Here is a 22,753-nt window from a genome sequence, read left to right as displayed (position 1 = left end):
AAGTGGCGACCTCGCCCCCGAATTGCGCGTCCATCATTCCCATGTACGCGTTCATACTTTACTGCACATGTGTGCGGGTGCTCATAAAAATATACTGAATTGTTTTTCAGATTTCTGGACTTCATGCAGTGGCGTTTTTCTGCGTATGGCCTTTCACAACTAGCGCTTGCTCCCCCGCTCGGCTGTGATTTTGAACTTCATGCGCGGTGACAGAGTTCTAGTTCATTAATTTTCACGGCTGCCCAGTGCTGCCCCTTTAGGAATATTTCCGAATTGATCCATCTATTCTCTCGCTGATGCACACTTGGATTGTTTCACTTTTCCGCCGTTAGAATGGGCCGCGGCACACATTTCTGTGTACCGTTGCGTCTCTCACCGGGATTTTAACGAGCGAACTTCCCTCATCGTACAAGGTTTTCTTTGCGTCTGTGTAATAACTGCAGTAATACCGGGCAGTTTTAGGGATTCACCAATTTTTTGCTGAGCACCTATGCGACAGACTGAACATTTGTCCCGCCAATAGTCATAGGATGACCCCTAATCCACGGCATGGCATTTGGAGGTAAGGCCTGTGGGTGGTGAATAGGTCGTGAGGACAGAGTCCTGATGAGTGGGATTAGTCCCTCACAAAGGGACCCCGGAGAGCTCCCTCCCCCGCCTCCGCCATGTGTTCGGACCCAGCAAGAATACAGCCATTGGTGAACCAGAAAGAGGCCCTCATTGGACACTGAATCTGCTGGGGCCTTAACTTGGACACCCCGCCTTCAGAACTGTGAGAGAAGGAATTTCTGTTGTTGATACACTGCTCGGGTCATGCTGTCTTTGCCACAGCAGCCTGAACAAAGACTACCTACTGCGTGCCAAGGACCATGCTGAGCGCTAGGCAGGAGAGTGGTTAAAAGACACAGCTCTTGATGTCCAGGACCTTGCACGGCCGACCAAAGCCAGCCATGACCCGATGGGACAGGGGGTTACTGAGAACTCACAGTCAGGCTGAGCGGACGGCCCAGGGAGCAGACAGGGGGGCCTCGGAGGAAGCATAAATGCAGGTGGGAGTGGTCAGCCCACCTGGGCATGGTACCCAAACTCCTTGCAATTAAAGGACCTCCTCCATCATGTATGTGCACCCAAGACAATGTCACGGTGACCTTCGCCATTCCTTCCTCTCAACCCTAGCCTCTCCTCCACACCTTCACGGCGATGTGTGAGTCAGGGTTTCGTCCCTGAAAAGAAGTCTGCCAGTGGGCAGCCCACGCGTGCTAGAATTCTGGGTGTGCACGTGTAACATGTCACACATGCAGCAGGCACTGCGGTGAACGGTCTCTGTGTGTCTGTCATCTACTCTCCTCTGTGTCTTTAACGATGAGGCCCAGAGAAGTTAATTGATTTACCCAAGGCCACCCAGGTAGGAGGTGGCCAAGCTGGGGTTCCACCCCAGGTCCTGTTGACTCCAGAGTCCTTCATCCTAACCCTCTGAGCCCTGCCAGGGTTTGCCTGACATTTCTAAACGCAAGTTCCCATCTTCCCACTTTGGAAACATGTCATCAGAAAGGAGTTGCTTACCACCCCCCACAGCCCACTCACTACCCCACCATCAGGTTCTCAAGGAAATGAGAGCAAATCCTATTTTTAGACACCGTGGCTCAAATGACAGTGATGTATCAGTCAGTGACTTGTGTTATGAATGTGGCTCAGAGGGGTTACTTGATCTCATGCTTGGAAACTCTCTTACATCACCCTGCTTTAATCTCTATGATTTATTTCAAAGATCGCTGTGTTTCTTCTCTCTCCTCTGTGAGTCCTGAGATAGACTTTGGCTAGAAATAACAAAAATCTGAGCTGAAATGGAAGGTGTGGAGAGGGGCTGAGGTTCCTCTCAGACGCTGGAAACACAAATCAGGCCTGAGATTAGCAGAGTGGTGCAAGCCCTTAGCCCAAGTTACGATTGTGTCCAGTGGTTGGGTCCAGGGGAAGGTGACCTCATCCCTTCCTGCCAAAGTTGACCCTGTGTGTGTGTGTGTGTGTGTGTGTGTGTGTTAGACAAAAGCCTGCAGCTTCACTACTTACTTTCTATAGCTAATCACAGCCTCTTCTTTGCAAAGGCCAGCAAAGGGACTAAACAGTGTTTGTGGGGAACTCTGGTGACCCTAAAACTTGGGCAAGGAAAGAGAAAAGAACAGAAGAGGAGGGAGGGAGACAATGGGAAATGAAAGGCGTAAATACGTGCGCAATACGTGCTGGGAACGCCCATCTACTCCAACCCGCTCCATTCTCCTGTTGACACTGATTATAGGCAACCAAGGTCAGAGAGGTCATGCAAGTTACCCCAGGACACACAGCTGGTAACTGTGAGGTCAGGGTGGCAAGATTTAACGAATGAAAATACAGGACACCCACTTAATGTGAATGCCAGATAAACAATGAGAAAAAATTTAGGATAAGCAGATCCCATGTAAAATTATAGACTTATACTGCAAATGTAACTGAGCATCTTCTATTTGACCTGGCAACCCTTGTTGAGATTCAAACTCAGGTTTAGTCGGTTATTTCTAAGACACCCCTTTGCTAGGAGATAGATGTAATGCTGTGGAGCATGACCTGTGATCGTCACCAGCCAGTGTTATTGGAGTGCAGGCCTCATGCTTTGCGTCTGTTATTTCACTCAAAGCCCTTTCATCCTCACTCCATCCCATCACGTAGATACTATTACTGTTCCCATTTTATGGATGAGGAAACCGAGGCTCGGTGAGATTAAGTAACCGGACCATGGTCCCACAGCCAGAGAGCAACCAAGCTCATGTTTGAACCCAGTTCTATTTTGCTCAAGAATTCTCACATAAAACACAGCTTTTTCGCAAGTTAAGATTTAACACATGTACAGAAAAGTGCTCAATACGTCAACGCACGGATCAGCGACTTTACACAAACACTGGTGCAGTTACTGGCCAGAGCAAGGAAGAAAAGACGCCCAGCGTGCCAGAAACCGCACATGCTCCCCGCAACGACAGCTCGCATCCGCCTCAGGTGTCCCGCCATCCTGGCTTCTGACGCTGAAGTTGAGTTCCGCCTCAACCTCATTCTGCCTCGAACGTTGTGCAAATGAAAACACGCAGCAGAGAAGACAGGGCTCCCCTCTTTGCACAACCACATCAAAACTACAACCAAAATATAGAACCACCACCACTCAGAACCATCAGAAATCGAGCTGAATGCAAGTCTGACAACTACGAAACTAAAGAAACCACATCCATCCAGACTGGTAGGAGGAACGGAGACATGGAACGGGCTGGCCCCACATCCACGTGTGGTGGATAAAAACTCAAGAGGGATATCTTAGGAGCGAGGAGTCCCAGTCCCACATCAGGCCCGCCAGCCCAAGGTTCCAGTGCCAGGAAGATAAGTTCCCACAACTTCCAGCTGCAAAAACCAGCGGGGATTGAGTGGTGGAAGAAACTGCTAGAGCCCTAAGTAATTCCTCTTAAAGAAATCACATACAGACTCACCTACTCAGACTCACTCCCTCTGGGCTCCAGTGATGAGGGGTACCGGTGGCATACCGGGCAAAATTGAAGCATCTGGCATCAAGGTGAGCAGAGGCCATTGTCCCTTTTCTAAACCCTCCCCCACAGAGCCAGCAGACTAGTGCTGGGTCTGAGACTCCATCAACCTGGCTAACACTGTTTGACGCACCTTGGAGATCCCCAGAGACTCCGCCCCACCGAATTTAAGGGCCAACCCCAGCTGCTTTTCCATATGAATGGTTGGTGTTGGCTTATGCTTCAGAACTTCCTAAATCCTACCAAACAAGCAACAGCTGGCTAGATTCACAGCGTGGCTTCACCTGGGGATCTCCAAGCCCAGCACAAGTGGCAGCCATCTCAGACTGTATTATAGCTCAGGCAGGGAGGCCCTGGACAAAAAAAAAAAAGGTCGGGGCTGATCTTCACCTGCACCACCCAGGAAAGCCCAGAGCCTGTGCACTGGGCCTACAGCTGCAGACCACATTAAAGCACCCCTCCCTGCCCCTGGGTAGCCAATCCTCCATGGAGGGCAGAGGTTGGTGGCCTTCATAACCAATCCTTGCAGTTGACTGGCCTGGATAAATCCCTCCCATTGACCTGCCAACAGCAACCAAGGCTCAACGACAGGAGGAGAGTGNACCTGGGGATCTCCAAGCCCAGCACAAGTGGCAGCCATCTCAGACTGTATTATAGCTCAGGCAGGGAGGCCCTGGACAAAAAAAAAAGGTCGGGGCTGACCTTGACCTGCACCACCCAGGAAAGCCCAGAGCCTGTGCACTGGGCCTACAGCTGCAGACCACGTTAAAGCACCCCTCCCTGCCCCTGGGTAGCCAATCCTCCACGGAGGGCAGAGGTTGGTGGCCTTCATAACCAATCCTTGCAGTTGACTGGCCTGGATAAATCCCTCCCATTGACCTGCCAACAGCAACCAAGGCTCAACGACAGGAGGAGAGTGCACTCAGCCCACACAAAGGGTGCTCCTTGAGTACCCAGCTTGGGTGATAGGGGAGGCTGTGCCATGGACCCTGCAGGACACCTACTCCATTAGGCCACGCTACCAAGACAAGGAATCAAAGCAGCTCCACCTAATCCATAGAACAAACACAGAGGTGCTGAGAGTGGCTAACACTGAGAATCAAATCAATGATTTGGAACTTAAGGAAGCAAAAAAAACAACCAACCAGAACAAGAAAAAAAAAAGAATTTTAAAAAATGAGAATAGTGTAAGCAGTCTCTGGGACAACTTCAAGAGGTCCAACATTTGCATCATATGGGTACCAGAAGGAGAAAAGAAAGAGCAAGAAATTGGAAATCTATCTGAAAAAATAATGAAGAAAAACTTCCCTGATTTGGTGAAGGAAATAGACATGCAAGTCCAGGAAGCACAGAGTCCCAAACAAGGTGAATACAAAGAGGCCCACTCCAAGACACATCATAATTAAAGTGCCAAAGGTTACCTGGCTGTGGCTCAGTGGATTGAGCACCGGACTGTAAAGCAAAGGGTCACGGATTCAATTCCCAGTCAGGACACATGCCTAGGGTACAGACCAGGTCTCCAGTAGGGGGCGTTAGAGAAGCAACCATACATTGAAAAAGGAAAAAAAAATCTTAAAATTCTAAAGGTTAGAGGTAAAGAGAGAATCTTAAAAGCAGCAAGAGAAAAGCAGTTAGTTACCTATAGGGAAGCTCCCATAAGACTATCACCTGATTCTCAAAAGAAACTTTGCAGGCTAGAAGGGATTAGCAAGAAATATTCAAAGTCATGAAAAGCAGGGCCCTAAAGCCAAGATTGCTCTACCCAGCAAAGCTATCATTTAGAATCAAAGGGAAGATAAACAACTTCCCAGACAAAAAAAAAACTAAAGCAGCTCATCATCACCAAAGTATTATTATATGAAATGTTAAAGGGACCTATTCGAGAAAAAGAAGATCAAAACTATGAGCAATAAAATGGCAAAAACACATATCTATCAATAATTGAATCTAAAGAACAAACTAAGCAAAAAGAAGAACAAAGACAGAATCGCGGATACGGAGAGTGTTTTGATGGTTGCCAGATGAGAGGGGAGTGTCGGGAAATGGGGGAAGAGGTGAGGGGATTAAGAAGTACAAATAGGTGATTACCGAATAGCCATGGGGATATAAAGTACAGTATAGGAAATGGAGTAGCCAAAGAACATATACACATGACCCTTGGACATGAACAATGGTGAATTGCCTGAGGGAGTGGGCAGTGCTGGGTGGAAGAAAGGGAAGGGGGAAAATCAGGTCAACTGTGATAGCATAATCCATCAAATATAATTTAAAAGAAAGTAAACATACGGCAAGTACTCTTTGGTGTCATTTCTATCACTCAACATTATGCTTGCCAGATTCACCTGTGTAGTAGTCGTGTGTGGCTGGGACTTGGTCATTTACATTGCTGTAGAGTATTCATTGTATGACTACACACACACACACACACACACACACACACACACACACACTTAGCCTAGTCTACTGCTGGCACACATTTTAGCTGTTGGGGGCTGTGAAAATCCCTGCACAAGGCCACAGAAATCGCTGCTGCACACAGCCCTGTACTTGTCTTTGGAGGGACATAGCACCCGTTTCTGGGGGCTGCATCCTGGGGGTGGAAATGCTGGCCATCGGGAGGGCGTCTCTCGTAGACGATGCCACATGGTTTTTCAGAGCATGTGTTCCAACGCACACCCCTGACAGCAGCCTAGTCCATTTCTGGTTGTCCCACATTCTCACCAGCACTTGGGATCGTCCATCTTGCAATTTCAACATAGATGTAGCTCCTTATCATTTTAACAGGAATGTCCTGGATTTGTAATCAGGTTGAGCACCTTGTAGTGACTTTATTGGCTCTTTGGACATCCTCTTTGGTGAAATGTCTGTATTTGGTTGGGCTTTCTGACTTTTACTTACCAACTTGTAGAAATTCTTTGCAAATTCTGGATTGGAGCCCCTATTTAGTTACACACGTTGAAAATATCCGTTTTCTGTGGTTTGACTTTTTACTCTCTTTTTGACGGAGTCTTTTCCTAAAGAGAGGGTCTTCTGATTTTAATGGAATGACATATATCAGTGTGTTTCTTTACAGAGAGTGCTTTCTGCCTCGTTCAGGAAATCATTTTTTTACCCCAAGGATATAAAGATTATTCCGTCTATAAGCTTCTGAAAGCTTTGTTGTTCTGCCTTTTATGTTTAGACCTACAGCTCAACCAGGGTTGATTTGTGTGTGTGGTGTGAGGTAGGGGATGGGAAACCTCTCAATCTTAGAAAGATGACCAGCTCCTCACACTGACCCGAAGGCTCCATGCCATCCCAACCGAACAGGTCTTGTGTCGCTGTCACTGTGGCGTGGAGGATCTGATACACGGATTCTCTCATGCAATATAGGCAAGTGCGAAAGGCCGGGGGTAATCTTGTAGGCAAAAAAAAGAGAGGAAGAACACGTCTTACTGATATCAAGACTCTTAGAAAACTATAATGATTGAGACCATATGATAAAGATGACCAAATCTGACACAAAGATAACCAGATTGACCAGTGGAACTGACGTAACCCCTCCACACACAGGGACGCAGGCTTTATGACAAAGGCGGCCTCACAGAGCCGTGACAGAAAGACAGACAGGTGTTTCAGTAAATTGTAGTGGGTCAGGCGGCCGTCCATGCGGGGAAAAACAATCTTGTCTCCCGAGTTCCCACTTTTAACCTCCACCAACCAAATGCCGTAGCATTCTGTTCTTTTATATTTTGATGATGATGGTGGCGATGATTATAATATCACCATTGTATTTTTCCAGCCTTTGCCATTCTCAAGGTGTTTTATAATCTGTCATTTCCCCAACAGCCCCATCAAGCAGGCCGGGAAGATGTTGTTCGTCCTCGCATACATGCTGAGGCACAGGCTTGGGGGCACAAGTGACCAGCCGAGGGACACTTGCCCAGCGCTGGGGCCTCCCCTGCTTAATTCCAACCCTGGGGCTCATTTACTTCATGGGGGGCCCAATTCCCATCCCTGGGGGGGGCGCTATTAGGGAGATTCTCCTTGTGTCAACAGCCTTTACATGCAGGTATAAAGATGTTAGATATCAAGCTATTAATAACCATTGTCTCAGGTGGTGGGAATAGAACTTGATTAGTGTTTCTTCATACTTTTCAGCATTTTCAAGTTATCTACATTAAAGAAGGATTCGTTGGAAAAACAATATGCTCTCATAAAATAAATGGCGGTGCCAATTCTCATTGCTAGTCCCGACAAAGAACAGCCTGCCCATGGCCACTCGAGAGCCTCTGCTTGAGTCCCAAGCTCAGCAGATCCTGGTTTGGAGCCAGAAAGTCCAGGGTTCAAACCCCAGCTCCACTACTTTCTAGCTCCACCAGCCAAAGGTGAGCCGCTTAACGTCCCTGGGCCTCGGTTCTCCCATCTGAGAAATGGGGATGGAGCTAGCCGCCTCCTGGGTTGTTCAGAGGGTTTAATAAGATAGTGTGTTTAAAACCACCGAACTGGGTGTCTGGCACCTAGGGAGTTCTTGTCATGTGCCACGTCAGAAGATAGGTTCCTTTCCCAGAGCTGGGCTGTGGCTCCATGCAGATTCGCGTATCTATCACTCTTTATTGCTTCCACTTTACAGATGGTTCAGAGTGGGTGCTGAGACATACCCACCGTCCCAGAGCTCGGGAGGAATCTCTGAAACCAGCTCAGAGAGGGTAAGTGATCAGCCTGAGGTCACACAGCTTAAACCTACTGCCTCTGGAAACAACAAACTAAATACCAAAACCCAAACTGCCCTCTACTGGGTGGTTACCATCTGTGAGGTGTCCTGTTGAGTCTCATGAACAGCAGCAGCGGCGGCAGCAGCAAGGAAAACTCTGCTATTTATTGAGTGCTCACTCAATGCCAGGCAGCTTGACAGTCGGCATAATAGTCTCAGTTAATTCTCCAGACGGTCCTAGAACGGACCGTTTTTTTTTTCCAGCAGAGTACACTGAGGCTGGCAGGCGGAGGCCCTGGCCCGAGCTCCGCAGCAGGCCTGGCACCGGGTCTGCCCAGCTCCCCGGGAGGCTGCGGGAGGGCCAGGTGGCATGCAAGGAGTTAAGCGGTAGGCAGTGCTGTGGTTCCGTGTGAGGAGCGCGCCGAGCCGAGGCTCTGCTGGCGGCAGCGGCGGCAGCAGCGGCAGCGGCGCGGGTTGCTAGGGCTGGAGACCTTAAGTCCAGGGTAGCGACGATCGCGGCAGGGAGGAGGCAACGAGAGTCGAGGCAGTGGGGACTCGAGTCCAGCCGCAGCCCGCGCCCCAAGCTCCCCGGGCCCGGGCATCCCCGGGACGGGTGTGCGCGCGGGGCCTCACCGTGGAGCGGGGGCCTCGCTGTGGCGCGGGGTCCCCGCAGTGCCGCCCGCCCGAGCGCCAGGCTCGCAGGAGCCCGGCTTTCACTTCCTCTGCCTCCGCCCGTCTCCCCAGCTCGCCGGCTGGCGTCGCCACCGCCTCCTCGTCCCCCGCCACTGCTGTCGCCGCTGCTGCAATCCAGGACGCACACTTCCACTTTCCCGCTGGAGGCGCGGAGGATGCCCCTTGCACCAGACCCGGAGAAGTAACACCCGGGCCCGGCTGGAGAAGCCTTGGTGCCCAGAAAGGAAACCCAGATCCGCTTTCCCTAATACCACTGCAGCGGCTGCCAGCCGGGAAGGCGCCCACGGAGCGGCACGCCGAGCAAGGGGGGCGAAGGAGTCTCAGAGAGGAACCCTGGACGCCCGCGGGGCTCCGCGGGCGGAGTTTGCAAGTGGCTGAGACCCTCTCAGGTAAGGGTGGCGCTGGCTGAACTGGGTAAGAGGGTTCCCTAAGGGAGTGGGGCCCCGAGCAGCTACTGCGAAACGCTTCTTCATGCCCCTCGCCCGGGCTTCCAGTTCTAGCCACTTCTCCGCAGGCTGGGGGTTCAGCGTCCAGAGCCCGGTGAGTAAAGAACCTACAGTGGTGACAGCCCGGCTCTGGGTAAATGACAAACTTTCCTCTGGCAGAGGGTGGGACGCGCTGGCTTATCCACAGCATCCTTCCCCTGGACATCCTGCCTGGTCCCCAAAGGCAGGCACTCAAGGGCTGCTCAGGCCGAGCTGGCCAGGGGCAAGGCAGGGAGCCCTTTTAATCTGGTTGATGTATTGGTGCGTTCAGAGCTCTGAGGGAGGAGAACTGGTCATGTTCTCAAGTTGGTTTTGCGAGGGCTTTGCTGGAGGTGACACTCCAGTAGACGAGGCTCCCTGTTATCTGCAACCAGCACCCGGGGTTGCCCAGGTGATGGGCGTTGTGTCCAGTGCTTTGCAGGCTTGCTTATGTCCATCCCGGTGTGTGTGTGTGTGTGTGTGTGTGTGTGTAAGGAGAGGGAGTGACTTGAGGGGCAGAGGGACCCATTTGGCTGGATCACCTCCATCCAAGCCCTTCCAGCAGCCCCAAGTGCCATAGCGGGAGAGGACTCGCCTCCCTGGCAGTGACCCCAGGGGAGGCGGGGATCACCTTCCGTTCCCTGCAGCTCCTGAGAGGAGCCCAAGGTTGGGGGAAGTTTCCTGGGCCGCTCAATGAGACCATTCAGGTCGGAGCTCGGGAGGTGCAAAGGTTTTGCAGAGAAGGAGCTGGAGTGGACGGTGGGATGGGGGCCCCTGGTGTTCTCGTCCCCAGCTCTGAGGACGTGGGTGGTCCCCCACACTGTAGGCTCCCAGAGGCTTCTAGGAGGCCAGCACACAGCTCATGAGTTTGGCTGGATTATTCTTCCTCCTAATGAAAAGCATGATTCAAAGAGGCCACCATGTCTCCAAGAATCATTTGGAAGCCACCCCTGTGGCCACAGCCCTCTGGAAGGCATTGTGCTTCCTCACTGGGGGTCCAACCTGGGACTGGGGTCATCGGGATGGACAGTCTGGTCTGTGAAGCAGGCAGTGGAGGTGCCTGCTTCAGCCACAGCCTGAAGGTGGAACATACTTCCCTGGCCCTGTAATTACCTGCTCGGGCTGGGTGGCTGCCTCTGGGCAAGAACATTGCGTGTGGGGCTCGGACAGCATTTGAGGCATGAGGTGGGGGTGTGAGGACTTCCTGCTCTTCTTTGGGATCCTGACCCGAAGCCAGGCTGGGAGTTGCTTCCCTAGGCTGCCGAGACCCACATATTTCTCCAGGGAGTCAGAGACCCGTTCTTGATATCCTGGGGAACCCCATCTCTGGGTCAGGAGGTTCAGTTTCAAGTCCGCCTTGAGTTTGCTGTGTGACTTTGGGAAAATCACTAGACCTCTCTGGCCCCAGTTGCAACTTCTGTAAAAGGAAGAGATTCCATGTATTCTCAGAGGTCCCAGTTCAGACACTCTATGACCCTGAGCAATTATCACAGACAAGATTTTTCTAAATCCCAGGAGTTGGGGTAATTTCGCGTTTAAGGGGCTTGGGATTGAGGCACAGCTGAGTTTGACCACACATCACCCTCCAAACTGTGCTCCCTCCACCGCACCATGGGGAGCTCATAGTAGTGACTTCAGAAGGCTGTTGGGAGGACCGAGATGGTACATGAAAGCACTTAGCGGATCTAGTGGAAACAGGAGTGGAGATCCGCAGATGCAGCAGCAGAGCTGTCTGTTTTCGGGTCTTGCGCGCGGACATCTGGCTGCTGTCTTCCCCAGGGAGGCTGGCCCTGTCCCACGTGAGCACCAGGTGATCCTTGGCTGGGGGGCAGGGCCCCTGTTCTCTGCAATCACCTGGCACCTGCAGTCCCTGCCCCTTCGCCGCTTCCACCTAAAAGCACGACTGGACCAGCAGCTTCTAGTGGGGAGCTGCGGGCCATCTGGGGAGGCATGGAGGCATCCAGCTGTTATGTCACCATGACAACAGGAGGTGGAGGAGGTGGAGGTGAGCCGTGTGCACTGCTTCCACTCTGCAGCTTTCTGGGGACCCAGGGCAGAGAAGTTCCCTGTGTCCGGGCGTCGGCACTCAGTCTGCGGAGGCTGTCTGAGCTGGCGAGGCTGTTGTCCCGGGCACGATCGGCCACGCTTGGGAAAGTGCCTTGCATGTGTATGTGTGTGTAGAGGCGGGGGCACGGGGAGTTGCTGACATGGTGGGGAGAAGGCAGTAGGTCGGTCAGTCTTATGTTAGTCTTCTGAGTGGTTCCGAGGCTTGGGACACCTATGTCCCCCTCCACACCGGGGCTGTCTGGGCTCCACGCTGACACTGCCGTGAGGAAGGCAGACCCCATCTCTGCTGACGGGGAGTGAGTTAATGGGTGTGCAGAGGGGCTGGGGCAGGGGCCATGCCGCCGCAGGCGAGCTCAGTCCGCACGCCTGACTGAGGAAGGAAACTGTTTGCTCTCCTGGTGGAGAAGGATGTGGCTGTGTGTGGACACATGTGTGTGAGTGCGTTTGTTCTCACGCAGGTTTGGATGAGAGCACGTCCGTGTGGGTTTATGAGTATGTGTGCATGTGCATGGCCCATTAGAGAAGGTGTGCCTTTGTGAGTTAGTGTGAGTGTGGGGACGTAAGTGCACTTGTGAGCGTTATGCACTTGTTTGCACGTGAGCCGGGTGCATCTCCGTGACCAGTCTGTGCATGGCCACAAGGCTGCGCACATGTGCTGTGAGGGGCTGTGCGGCAAGGGGCTGGTGCTGGGCTGGCTGTCCACACTGTCTGCACACGTCTGTGTGGGCATCTGTGAGGATACACGTGTGTGTGGTGATGATGCAAGTGCAAACTTGTGTCTCTGCGTGTACACATGTGCACAGCGCTGCGCACTTGCGAGTGTCCCTGTGAACCTGTGTGCCTTCGTGGGCGTGTACACCTGTGAGAGTTGGACATGCCTCTGATTGTGTCTCTGTATGTACATATGCCTCTGCGGGTGTGCAACTATGTGTATTCGGGGCAAACTTTTTGTGCACTTGTGAGTACATGTGTGCTGCCGAGTGTGTCTGTGTGTTGCGTTACATGCTTGGTTGTAACTCTGAGTGTTTGTGTGTGTTTGCTAGTGCCGGTATCCAGGCATGTTGGTTACAATATGCCTTTGAGTTGGGTCTCCATGTGTCTGCAAGTGTCTCTAAATGTGTGTGCTGGGGTGTTGCAGTGTGACTTCGGAGCGTGTTGCCTGTGTACATGCGAGTGTCAGCACATGTACCTGGGGTGTTGCACTGTGCTCCCCTGCACATCTCTGGGTGTGCATGGTGTGTTTCTGAGCGTGTTTGCTCATCTGTGGGGCCAGGTCACTTTTGTGTGAGTTTTCTGCACTGTGTGTGTTTCCAAGATGTGCATCTCCGAGGGTCTGAGTGTCCGTAGAGGTGTACAGGTGTATGTGTGAGTGTGTGAGTGTGTAAACACTGCTGAGAGGCTCCAAACAGAAAACACTTCTGAACCTTTGGAACTTCTCTGCCTGCTCTTCAGGTTTGAATGGGTTCGTTCTGTGCACCTGCCGAGGGTCAGCGCCCCGATCAGGCCAGCTCTGGGCTGTGCGCCGGGGCATTGCTTGTTTGCTTTCCTGTGTGCCTTAGATCCAAAGCCCTTGTATTCCCTGCCCCTGGCTCCCTCGACCCCCACACAGCCCAAGTCCCTGTCGCCAGAAGCCTGCGCTTTCAAACTGTCGCTGAACAAACACTCACAGATGTTAGGAGCACAGGTATAATTCCAGGCAGGAGGTTGCACATCGGCAGCCTAGGAGGAGGCACGGAGCATCTCCACGGCACCGTTTCTAATTAGGAACGACTTGTTTTCCTTAAATAAACAAGTCAAGTGAGGAAAGAAATTGCCCGAGATTAATGGCTCCCTGGAGCAGGTCCGGATGTTGGGAAGATGGGGGTGGGGTCTACGCAGGTTACTGCTAAGGGTCTCTTCCAGATTTTGACCAAGAGCTGATGAGGCAGAGCCCGAGGAGGAAGCTGGTGAGGCAGGGAGGCCAGGGCAATGGGAGGCCCCTTTGCAGGGTTCAGCTGGTGTTTGGTTATTAGGGTATACGCATCAGTGGCCCCAGCTCCTCCTTTCTCCCTGAGCCTACTCCCTCAGCCAGGCAACTTCACTGTTCTTCCCAGCCAAGGGACAGGTAGGGTTTATGTCCCTGGCCCTTCATGTTGGGTTTGGCCACGTGGCCGGCTTTGGCCACAAGGGTCAGACGGAAGTGACAGTGTGCTCATTCCAAGGCTAGGACCCAGGAAACTTTGTGTGCTTCCGCTGTGGCCCGGAGGAGAGCTCCTCAAGGTAGCCATCACGCCCCTCAGCCTGGCCCAGAATGACCCTAAGCCCAAACCTCAGTGCAGAGCCCAGCTCAGCCACAGTCGGGTTCGATAAATACACGCCTCTCACTGCACGTCACCGGGACGTGGTAGTGGTTTGTTCTGCACCCTTATCATGGTTATAGCTGACTGATGCAGTCATAGGCAGCCCGCGTCTTTTCATCCTCTGAATGGTGCTCACCCGGAACTGCACAATGACCACCTCTACTGTCCCGCCGTGGCTGTCCCATGCCTACCTTGCTTTCTGCTCACCCCAACATTAGTGGCAATAATAATAATAATAATAATAATAATAGATGTTTGTGGAGTGTTTACCAGATACCACACCCTATGCCCAAGGCTTTATAGATCTCCCATCGCTTACTCACAAGAACTCTTTGAGGTCGTGTCTCTTACAACCTTCTGTTACCGCCTGTGAGGCTCAGAGAGGTGTGCTTGCTTGCATAAGCCGCCCAGCCCAGAAGAAGCATACCTGGGATTTGCACCCAGATCACAGCCCGTCAGAGACCATGTTTTTAACTGCAATACCACATTGCAAACCCCCTGTCCCCTGCCAGCAGGCATGCCGGACATACTGACACCCTAGCATACATTCCACATTTCCCCCTTTACTCACCTGGAGGTTAGGTCAGCAGGAATGACTCTTCCGTAGAAGTGGGAAGTGTCACTTTGGGTAGGGTGTGTGGTGAGGCATGTGCTCATTCATTCATGTGTTCATGCACCGAGCATCAGTATTTGTTGACACTTGGTGTTTGCTCAGAATCTTCTAAGGGTCATAACTCTGTGCTGGGCTCTGAAACTACAGAGATGAGAGACCCCAGTTCTGTCTTCAAGGAGCTTACAGTCTGGAGAGGAGGCCGGAGACCCTGGGCTCTGGGGGCAGATAAGACTGGGAGCTGTGACCACCTCTCCCCCGACCCACCCCCCCCCCACCGCTGGGAACATCTCCACCACCCACCCCAATCGAGTTGTCAGGAGGATCAAATGAGAACATGTTGACCCAGCCCTTCACACAGTGCCCGGCAGGTCGGAAGCAGTAGCCCTTCTTCCTCCTATTCTTTCTCTTCCTTTTCCTTCTTACGGAGGAAACACTGGAATGTCACAGCCAGAGCAACATTGACGTGGAAGAAACCAGAGGCCACGGCATCCCAGACAGGGCTTCCGACCATCCTCTGGCTTTGTCTGAAGCTGAGAGGTCCTCCGGAATGCGCGTTTCCGTGCTAACACCGGCAGGGGCCTGTGCGAACCAGTGAAAGTGGTTACCCTAGGCCCCGCAGAGGCGTGGGACTCAGCTTGGAATGATTGAATGATGGAGGACAGGGCTGGACAGACCGGGGCCCACCGACCAAATCTGGCTCCCTTCCTGGCTTTGTAAGTAAAGCTTTATGGGAACACAGCTACACTCACTTGTTCGCAGATTGTCTGTTTTTCAGCTGCAAGAGCAGAGTTGGGCAGTTGTGACAGAGACCATGTGGCCAGCTGAGCCTAAAATGTTTACTACCTGGTCCTTTACAGAAAACATTTGCTGACCTCTGAGCTAAAAAGGCCCCGCCGGGGTCCTGGGCCTTTTGGCCTTGGCCTTGGCCAAGAGAGACGAGGCCAGAATTCAATGTCCCTGGGTCAGTCACCATGGATGAGGCTCACATTTGTCCGCAGGTGGGGCTGCGGAAGGTGGTCAGGAAAGGTGGGTCAGGAAAGGTGCAGCAACTCTGGAGACTTTGTGAGCTGGGAGAATTCTTAGGCGGGGAGATGCAGACCCTGGTCTCCAAGGGAAGGAAAGAGACGCCCCCCAGGGCAGGGCAGGTGACTCTGGTCTTCAAACCCGGAGATCTGGGAGGACCGCTGTGGGCCCCTCCAGCCCCACCTCCAACAAACGTGTCCTGGAAACCCAGCGCACTTCTCACGTCCTGATGTGCAAGTTTCTAGCTGGGCTTCCAAATATGGCATTTGCTGGTGCCTTTAAATTCTCCACGTTGTCCTGTGAGTGCAGAGTGAAGAGAAGGGCCGCTGGGCGGGATGTGAACGGTCCTCGCGCTGCTACCCGTTGACCGACTGACCGAGCGGTCTTGAGCGAGTCTCTGCCCCTCTTGGGTCCTCGGTGTCCCCACCTGTAGAATGGGAGAGGAGTTATGCATAACTGCTACGGACGTCTCCAGTCTGCCCTTCTACGGTCCCATTTCTTTTCTAATTGGAGTCACCCCCAAACCTTAATAATCCATGTTGGCCTCTGCAGCAAGGTCCTCCCGATGATGGCACTTGCCATCGGCCTCGTGGCCTCTGTCTGTGGGTGTTCCAGCACCAGAGCTTCCTCTCCGTTCTCTCCCCTAGTCCTTATGAGTTAAGAGACCGCTGCCTCCACATTAGGACACGGAAGCTCACAGAGAGAGGTTCGGTTACATGTCCAGGGTCACACCATCCGTAAGTGGCAGGGCTAGGCTTTGAACCCAGGTGTTTCTGACCCCGAAGCCTCTGCACTCAGCCCCTCCTCCATTCTTTCCCCCCCGCCCGCCCCCGCCCACGGGGTAGCCACTGTCTCTCCCAGGTGGAGATGATGAGCTGTTTTCGGGACCCCTCAGAGAGGAACCCATTCCTCTCCATCCCACTTGTTAACATGGAAGGGACATGAGCCTAGTCAGGGTCCCTTGTCACAGGCCTGGTGACAGCGTACATGGGTGTATAGGCGCGGCTGCAGTCTGGGTGGGCATGAGGGACTGCGGATAGCTCAGGCGTCCCCTCTAGGACAGCAAACAGCGGATGACTCTAGAGGGGTGGGGGCACCAGGCTCCGGCTTTGCAGATTGACAGACAGTCCCTGAAACTCCGGGAAACCTGATCCACACAACATGTGCCGTGATGCACTGTGTAGAAGTTTCTGGAGATGGCAGATCACTCCTGTTTCTCTGTCTCTTGGGTTGTCCCCAAGGTGAGTTCCCCCTTGGCTGAGATGGCCCTGATTTCTCCCTCACGGATGTCCATTTACAAGTCCTTGGCCTGGGCCCTTGGCCATTTCAATGCCCACCTTGTGGGGCAAGGAGAAAATTCAGTCCGAAACAATCAGACTTGCCTTCGTTTCCACAAGCTCTTAGGTGTATCACCACGTGGCAGGCAGTTTGTCCCAGAGACACAGCTACGCGTAAGGCAGGAACGGAGAGTTGTCCCACTGAATCGTCCCAGCGCCCGTATCAGCGAAGGGCCAACGTGCCTTCAGGCAGAGGCTGCTTGCTCTAACTTTGCACCTTATTCCAATCAGCTCAGTGACCTGATTTCCCAGCTGTGTAGCCCATAGAAGGAGCACATCAGAAGTGTGTAGGATGGTGGAGAAAGCACAGTGAGCAGCCAGAAGCAACAGCCGGCAGCTTGAGAACAGGAGCAGAGGTGAAGAGATGATAAAAATAAGTGTGAAAACGAAGAATCACAGTGCAGGGCAGGGGGGAGGATGTCATGCAGGGGTCGGATGGTCCCCTTAACTTGGTAGCTGGTTTTCATTTCAGTGTTACAAAACAATGTAACCACTCAGAGAACAATGAACAGATAGATGGGACCGCTGCCACGCAGTGTGCAGTGTTGTGGGGCAGCATGAACGTTGCTGGCTTCCGGGACAGCGCAAAGACACAGCCACGCCCCATTCAGTAGGCAGGGGGAAGGGCAAAGAGTAATTCATTGCATGGAACATTTTGATCCCACGGTTAACTAAATGTTTCTGCGTGCGATGCCTCAGGTGCCTGGAAAATTCACTTAAACGGAGCTCCTCATTTTTCAGTGTTGAGTTAGTGACATCCTTCTGCACCGAGAAGAGGATCAGCCAGGTACCCGAGAAGTAAACATTCTTGGCAATCAGACCAGGGGTTCAGATGCTGTCCACTGACCCACAGCCAATGGCTCCACCTCGGACCTCAGTGTTCCCATCTGTGAAATGAGGACATTATAGGTGAACAGCTAGCGCTGCTGCTGCGAACTAAACCATCTGTCTGTACTTGGCCTTGGGCTTCAAGCTTGTGATATTTACTTGCATAATTCACGCGCAGGCCAGTCGCTGCCAAAACCAGTCCAGAGGGGACTCTGAGATGCATCATATAATTACATCTCTAAGTAACTGCCAGGAGGAAAAGTATCTGCAACTGGGGTGAAGGAGGCATGAATTAGGGCATTTAAAAGGACGGCTTCCCCAAGAAAGGGAAAAATGAGCTGGAATCTGAAGGACGGTGGGACTAACCAGATGAGAGGGGTGGAGAGATAGAGGAAACAGCACGTGCCAAGGTCCTGAGGTGGGAGGAAGCGTGGCATGAACCAAGGACACAGGCACCAGAGCTTTGGGGGGGAGAGGAAGAGCTGGTATGTGATGAAATGGGCAACTCTCAGGGCCCTGTGGGCCCCATAGTGGTCTGCTCTTTATCCTTCCAGCAGTGGGGAGCCTTATAAAAATTTTAAGTACAAGGAGTGAAATGGTTCCATTAAACCCTGGCAGGAGCAACAAGAAGAAACCTTGCACTCACATGAGGTGGGAGCCCATTGAAATCCCAACACAGAGGGAGCCGAGTGGGCATCAACAATTTTAGGTTTCCGGCCTCATTATGCAGAACACGCAGCTTTCCGAGGGAGAGGGGAGCTTTGGGGAAAAGAGCCGACCAGCGAGTTGTTTAATGTGCTTGAAGTTGCTGAAACGCCCCTCTCTGACTTCCATTGTCACCTGATGGTCTGGGTGCTATTTTAAGTTTTATCTGAGATTTTTTTTAATTAAAGGAGTTTATTAGTTCTTTTTGAAAAATGCCAGCTGGGTTTGATAACACAGAGTTTAACCATCGCACTGGGGAAATGCCAGAGAAAGCTCCAATTTTTCTCCCTTTGGCATCACGGCATCGCCTCCCCTTCTCCCTTCCTGGCCTCTCCTGACACACCACAGCACCCTGGCAGTGGTGAACATGCGCTGTCTCTAAACCCCCCACCCCTCAGCTCCTGGAGAAAGAAGGACAGCTCTATACGACACCGGGATTGCTGACCTAACCGCTTTCGGTTTAGGGCAACTCTTGCTCAAATCCAGGGGCTACCAGTTCACAGCTGTGTGGCCTTGGTATCTACTTCAACCTCCTTAGCCTCCGGTTAGTCATGTATAATGGAAATCATGGTAATCTTTGCAGTCATCAGGAGTCTTTTGGTTCTAAGAGACGGAAAATCCAAGGTAGATATCAGTACACTCTGAGTCTGAGACATAAAAGGGAATAGATTGGCTCAGGTAACTAGCAACACCTTCAGGCTTGGCTGGATCCAGGAGCTGGACAATGGCATAGCTGTCTCTTTCTCTCTTCCCCCCGCCTGCCCTCCCTGCTTCCCTTCGAGTTTTTTGGACTCTCCTTTTCTCTGTGGACTTCCTTCTCAGACTGGCTCTGGCTCTCTTCTCCTGGGCTCAGATGCCCATCAGCAGCTCCATGCCTACACTGTGCCAGCTGCAAGCTCAGTTCCAGCAGGTCTTGAAATTGAGCCCCGGGGCCCCCTGGAACCAGTCACCATAGCCAAGGAATGGGCTATGTTGTCGGGCCAGATTGAGGTAATGGGACCAACCCTGGAGCCTCATGGGGGTGAATGGCCTTTTGCTGCTTCCTGAGTTACAACGTCCAACAATGGGAGAGGGCTGGGCTTGCGAAGCATGCAGAGAACCAGGATGCAGAGAACAGAAGAAGGGAAGGTAAATGTTGGTCAGACTAAAGTGATGAATCAGCAGGCTGTCTAGTCCTCACTCAGAGGGTGGTTACGAAGATGCAGTGAGCAGAGGTGTGCAAGGTTTTATAGCACCAGCCCCAGCATGCAATGTGCTCAGTAAGGGCTGCCTATTATTACTACTATGCTGAGGACTATTATCGGCATGGTGATCATAGAGACCAAGCAGGGGTCCTGCAAATATTCAGGGCAATGGGAGACACTTCTGCAAGCAGACGTCTTGGTTGAGACGTCACACAGATGGGTACCTGTGAACCTTGGACCTGCCCCTTCCCTTCGGCTTTGGCTGCCGAAAGCCACTGTGCCCCCCGCCCCCGCCCCCGCCCCCAAAGGGACACTTCACCAGCTAAAAGCTGTGATGGCTGCAAGGAAGCTGAGAGGGTTGCGAATCCAGACACTTCCAGGGACAAACAGGTCCCAGAGGAGGGAGGCAGACCAGAGGGACAGCAGTGAACCAGAGACCAAGTGCCTTGTCTGGAGGAGCAACGGGGGGACTCCTGCTCCGGTCCCCAGTCCTCTGTCACAAGCCCAGGGCGACCTTGTCTCTTGATAGTTTTTTCCAAGAGAATTCCACATCTTATTGTGAAGTCCCCTTGATGGTAGTAAGTGTTGGCCACCAACCCAGGCCATTATCAAACAGCAGGACAGACTGAACAAGCGTGTCTGTGGGCGCAGTGGACCGGGGCTGTGTGGCCCAGTCTTGCCAGCATAAGGGACGCAGAGCCTGTCTGTCTGAACCCTGGAGAACTCGCGTTGCGGATGACCTTGGAAGACACCCCAGTCCATTGTTCTAGAAACCTGTGTCGCATGCTGTCTGGTGTCAGCATCCTCTTGGACAGCCCCAGGCGGACCTTTTAACTCTGAGCTGCACCGTTTTTAGCAGGCTCCGTGGACGGGATTGAGAGGGAAGGGTTGCTTCAAAGCAGTTCATTTTGCTGCCTGAGACCATTCACATTCTCCCTGACTTCCTGCTTCACACGACTGGCTTCCGTGGATAAAACTTCTGCCAAGGCTGAGAAGGTGACTCAGCTGCCCTCCTCCCGACAGAGGGGGGCGTTGATCCTGGCCCTGCCACTCTCTGTTGCATGACTGAGGGCAAGTCACTTTGCCTCCCTGAGCCTCAGTTTTCTTATCTGCAGCATGGGATCCTCGTTACTCCTGCCTCCTGAGGAGCCGTTGAGCACATAGTAGGTACCCGACAGACCTTTAGCTCCTCCTTTAAAACTCCAGTGCCAGCCGCCTGGGTGGGGGGGCGGGGAGAACTGATGATCATACTCCACGTATGTACTGAGCGCTCACTTGGTGCCAAGCCCTTTCCAAGCACAGCCCCTTTTTCTACACACATAGGCCCTGAGGGCAATGTGGCTTTACCATTGCTGTTTTCGTTTTTGCAGACAGGGACACTGAGACTCTCAGCAGTGAAAGGATCTGCTGAGGTCACACAGCTAGACATGGCAGAGCTGAGGTTTGAACCCCAGCATGCCTGAATCCGGGGGTCCTGCCTCTTGTGAAGGGCCCTGTCTTCTAAAGGGATCAGTTGCAGCCACACAAACCTGTGGGTGCCAAGGGCCCCACAGCAGTGGAGTCTCAGACCCAGCTCTGCTACTGACTTGCTGTGTCGCCCTGGGAGGCTTTCTTGACCTCTCTGGGCCGTTTCCCCCCAGCTCCTTAAACTTACCTTGCTTCCTCCCACCTCAGGGCCTCTGCCCAGGCTGTGCCATCTGCCCAGAACACTTCTGTCTCTGCCTTCCCTTGGCCAATCGCCGCTCCTTCTTGTCCCGGGTGGCGCATTACTTCTGAGATTCCTCTGCGGCTCCCCTGGACCAGGTCAGAGCTCCCTGCCGTGGACTCCCCACACTCCATACCATGCCTTCAGGGTTCGTGATTCCAGCGCTGCTGCATGGAGTTAACTAACCCGTGTCTCTTCTGCCAGTCCGTCACTTTGAGGGGGTCAGGGAGCCGTTTAGCTCCCTTCCCATGCTCCCCCTCTAAGCCCGCCACATGCAAACGACGCAGAGATATGGTTATTAGCTGGAAATTAGGAGGCTGGAGGACGCTCACACACTGCCGGCAGGACTGGGAGTTAGTACGGCTGCTGCGGAAAACCACCTCGCAATATTTACTAAAGCAGCGTGACGCTCTTCCACTTGGGGACAGAGACCCGAGAGAGAGGTTCCATATGTAACAGTCCGATGGTGAAAAACTTTGAGGTGGGGCACCCTCGTGCCGCGTACCTGTGGTGCAGTAACAGACACGTGACGCGAGGCTCCTTCCTGCAGGGATCGTACAAGGCAGTGAGGACGGGCAACCTGAAGTAAAAGGATCGGTCGTGCAAAAGCAACGCCGGGCAAAAACGCCAGACACACAGGAGCGTATGCTGTACAGCGTGTTAATTACAGGAAGCTCAAAGTAGAAGCTAAACGGGAGTGTCGGGGGATGGGTGCATGCTTAGGTGGGGGGTGTCACAGAGGAAAACAAGGAGGACATGGCCTCGGCCGTCACGGAGGTGGTTACCTCAAGTGGGAAGGGGCAGAGAAGGGGCTTTGGCCAGCTGACCTTTTCCTGTTTCTTGCCTTGGAAGGTGGTTACTTGAGTGTGTGCTAGTGAATTCATCAAATTAGACACTGTATTTTTGTGTTTTCTTTTGTATGTGGGTCATGGGTCCCGTGAAATGACCCCTGCGTCCCCCCAGATACTTACCCCTGGGGGGACCCCACCTGGACTGTATCACTCAGCCTCATGCTCAGAGGACATCCTAGGACATCCCGTCTCAAGCTAAGCCCTCTCTGGCCTGCAAGCCCTTGGGGATCCAAACTCACAGGCGTACAAACAACCCCAGGCCACCTAGTCAGAGGACACAATTAGCTTCTTTTTTTAGAACGTGATAGAGATGGAGGGTTGATTGCCCTGGGAGAAAATAAAAAAGAAAGAGAAAAATAAAACCTGAGAAACATGTTCAAGTTTCTAGTTTTGCAGGCCTTTTTTTGTTGTTGTTGTTGTTGCAAGTTACCAGAAGCCGGGGAGATAAGCTGTCCCGGATGGAGGGTCAGATAGCGGGGCTGGCTCGGGGATAAGCGTGAGGACAGGGGCTCCAGAGGCGGGCAGCTGAAGGTCCGGGACAATTAGGTCACTGGACTCAGTGCCACCGTCACTCTCCTGCAGCCAGACCTCCCTGTCTGTGCAGACCGAAGGGCGGCCTGGACCCTGCCCTGGAAACCACGCCCTCGCTGGAGCACAAAGCGCCGGGACTTGAACAGGTCCATGGAGCCACCAG

At 52.8% G+C, this 22,753-nt stretch overlaps 1 protein-coding gene across 1 annotated transcript in view; it reads left to right on the top strand.

Moving 5' to 3' along the window:
* Window positions 1–8,543: 8,543 nt before the first annotated feature.
* WSCD2 (WSC domain sialate O sulfotransferase 2) overlaps window positions 8,544–22,753 on the top strand; it is a 94,698-nt gene continuing 80,488 nt past the window's right edge. The window contains exon 1 of the mRNA XM_037052359.1: window positions 8,544–9,332. The gene's annotated coding sequence lies outside the window, so the exon portion shown is untranslated. The remainder of the gene's footprint in view (window positions 9,333–22,753) is intronic.

Source organism: Sturnira hondurensis, unplaced genomic scaffold (assembly GCF_014824575.4).
Source record: "Sturnira hondurensis isolate 20B ecotype Veracruz unplaced genomic scaffold, ASM1482457v3 Scaffold0007406, whole genome shotgun sequence".
In the NCBI taxonomy this organism is placed as follows: domain Eukaryota; kingdom Metazoa; phylum Chordata; class Mammalia; order Chiroptera; family Phyllostomidae; genus Sturnira; species Sturnira hondurensis.
This window is presented reverse-complemented; position numbering and strand designations above follow the sequence as displayed.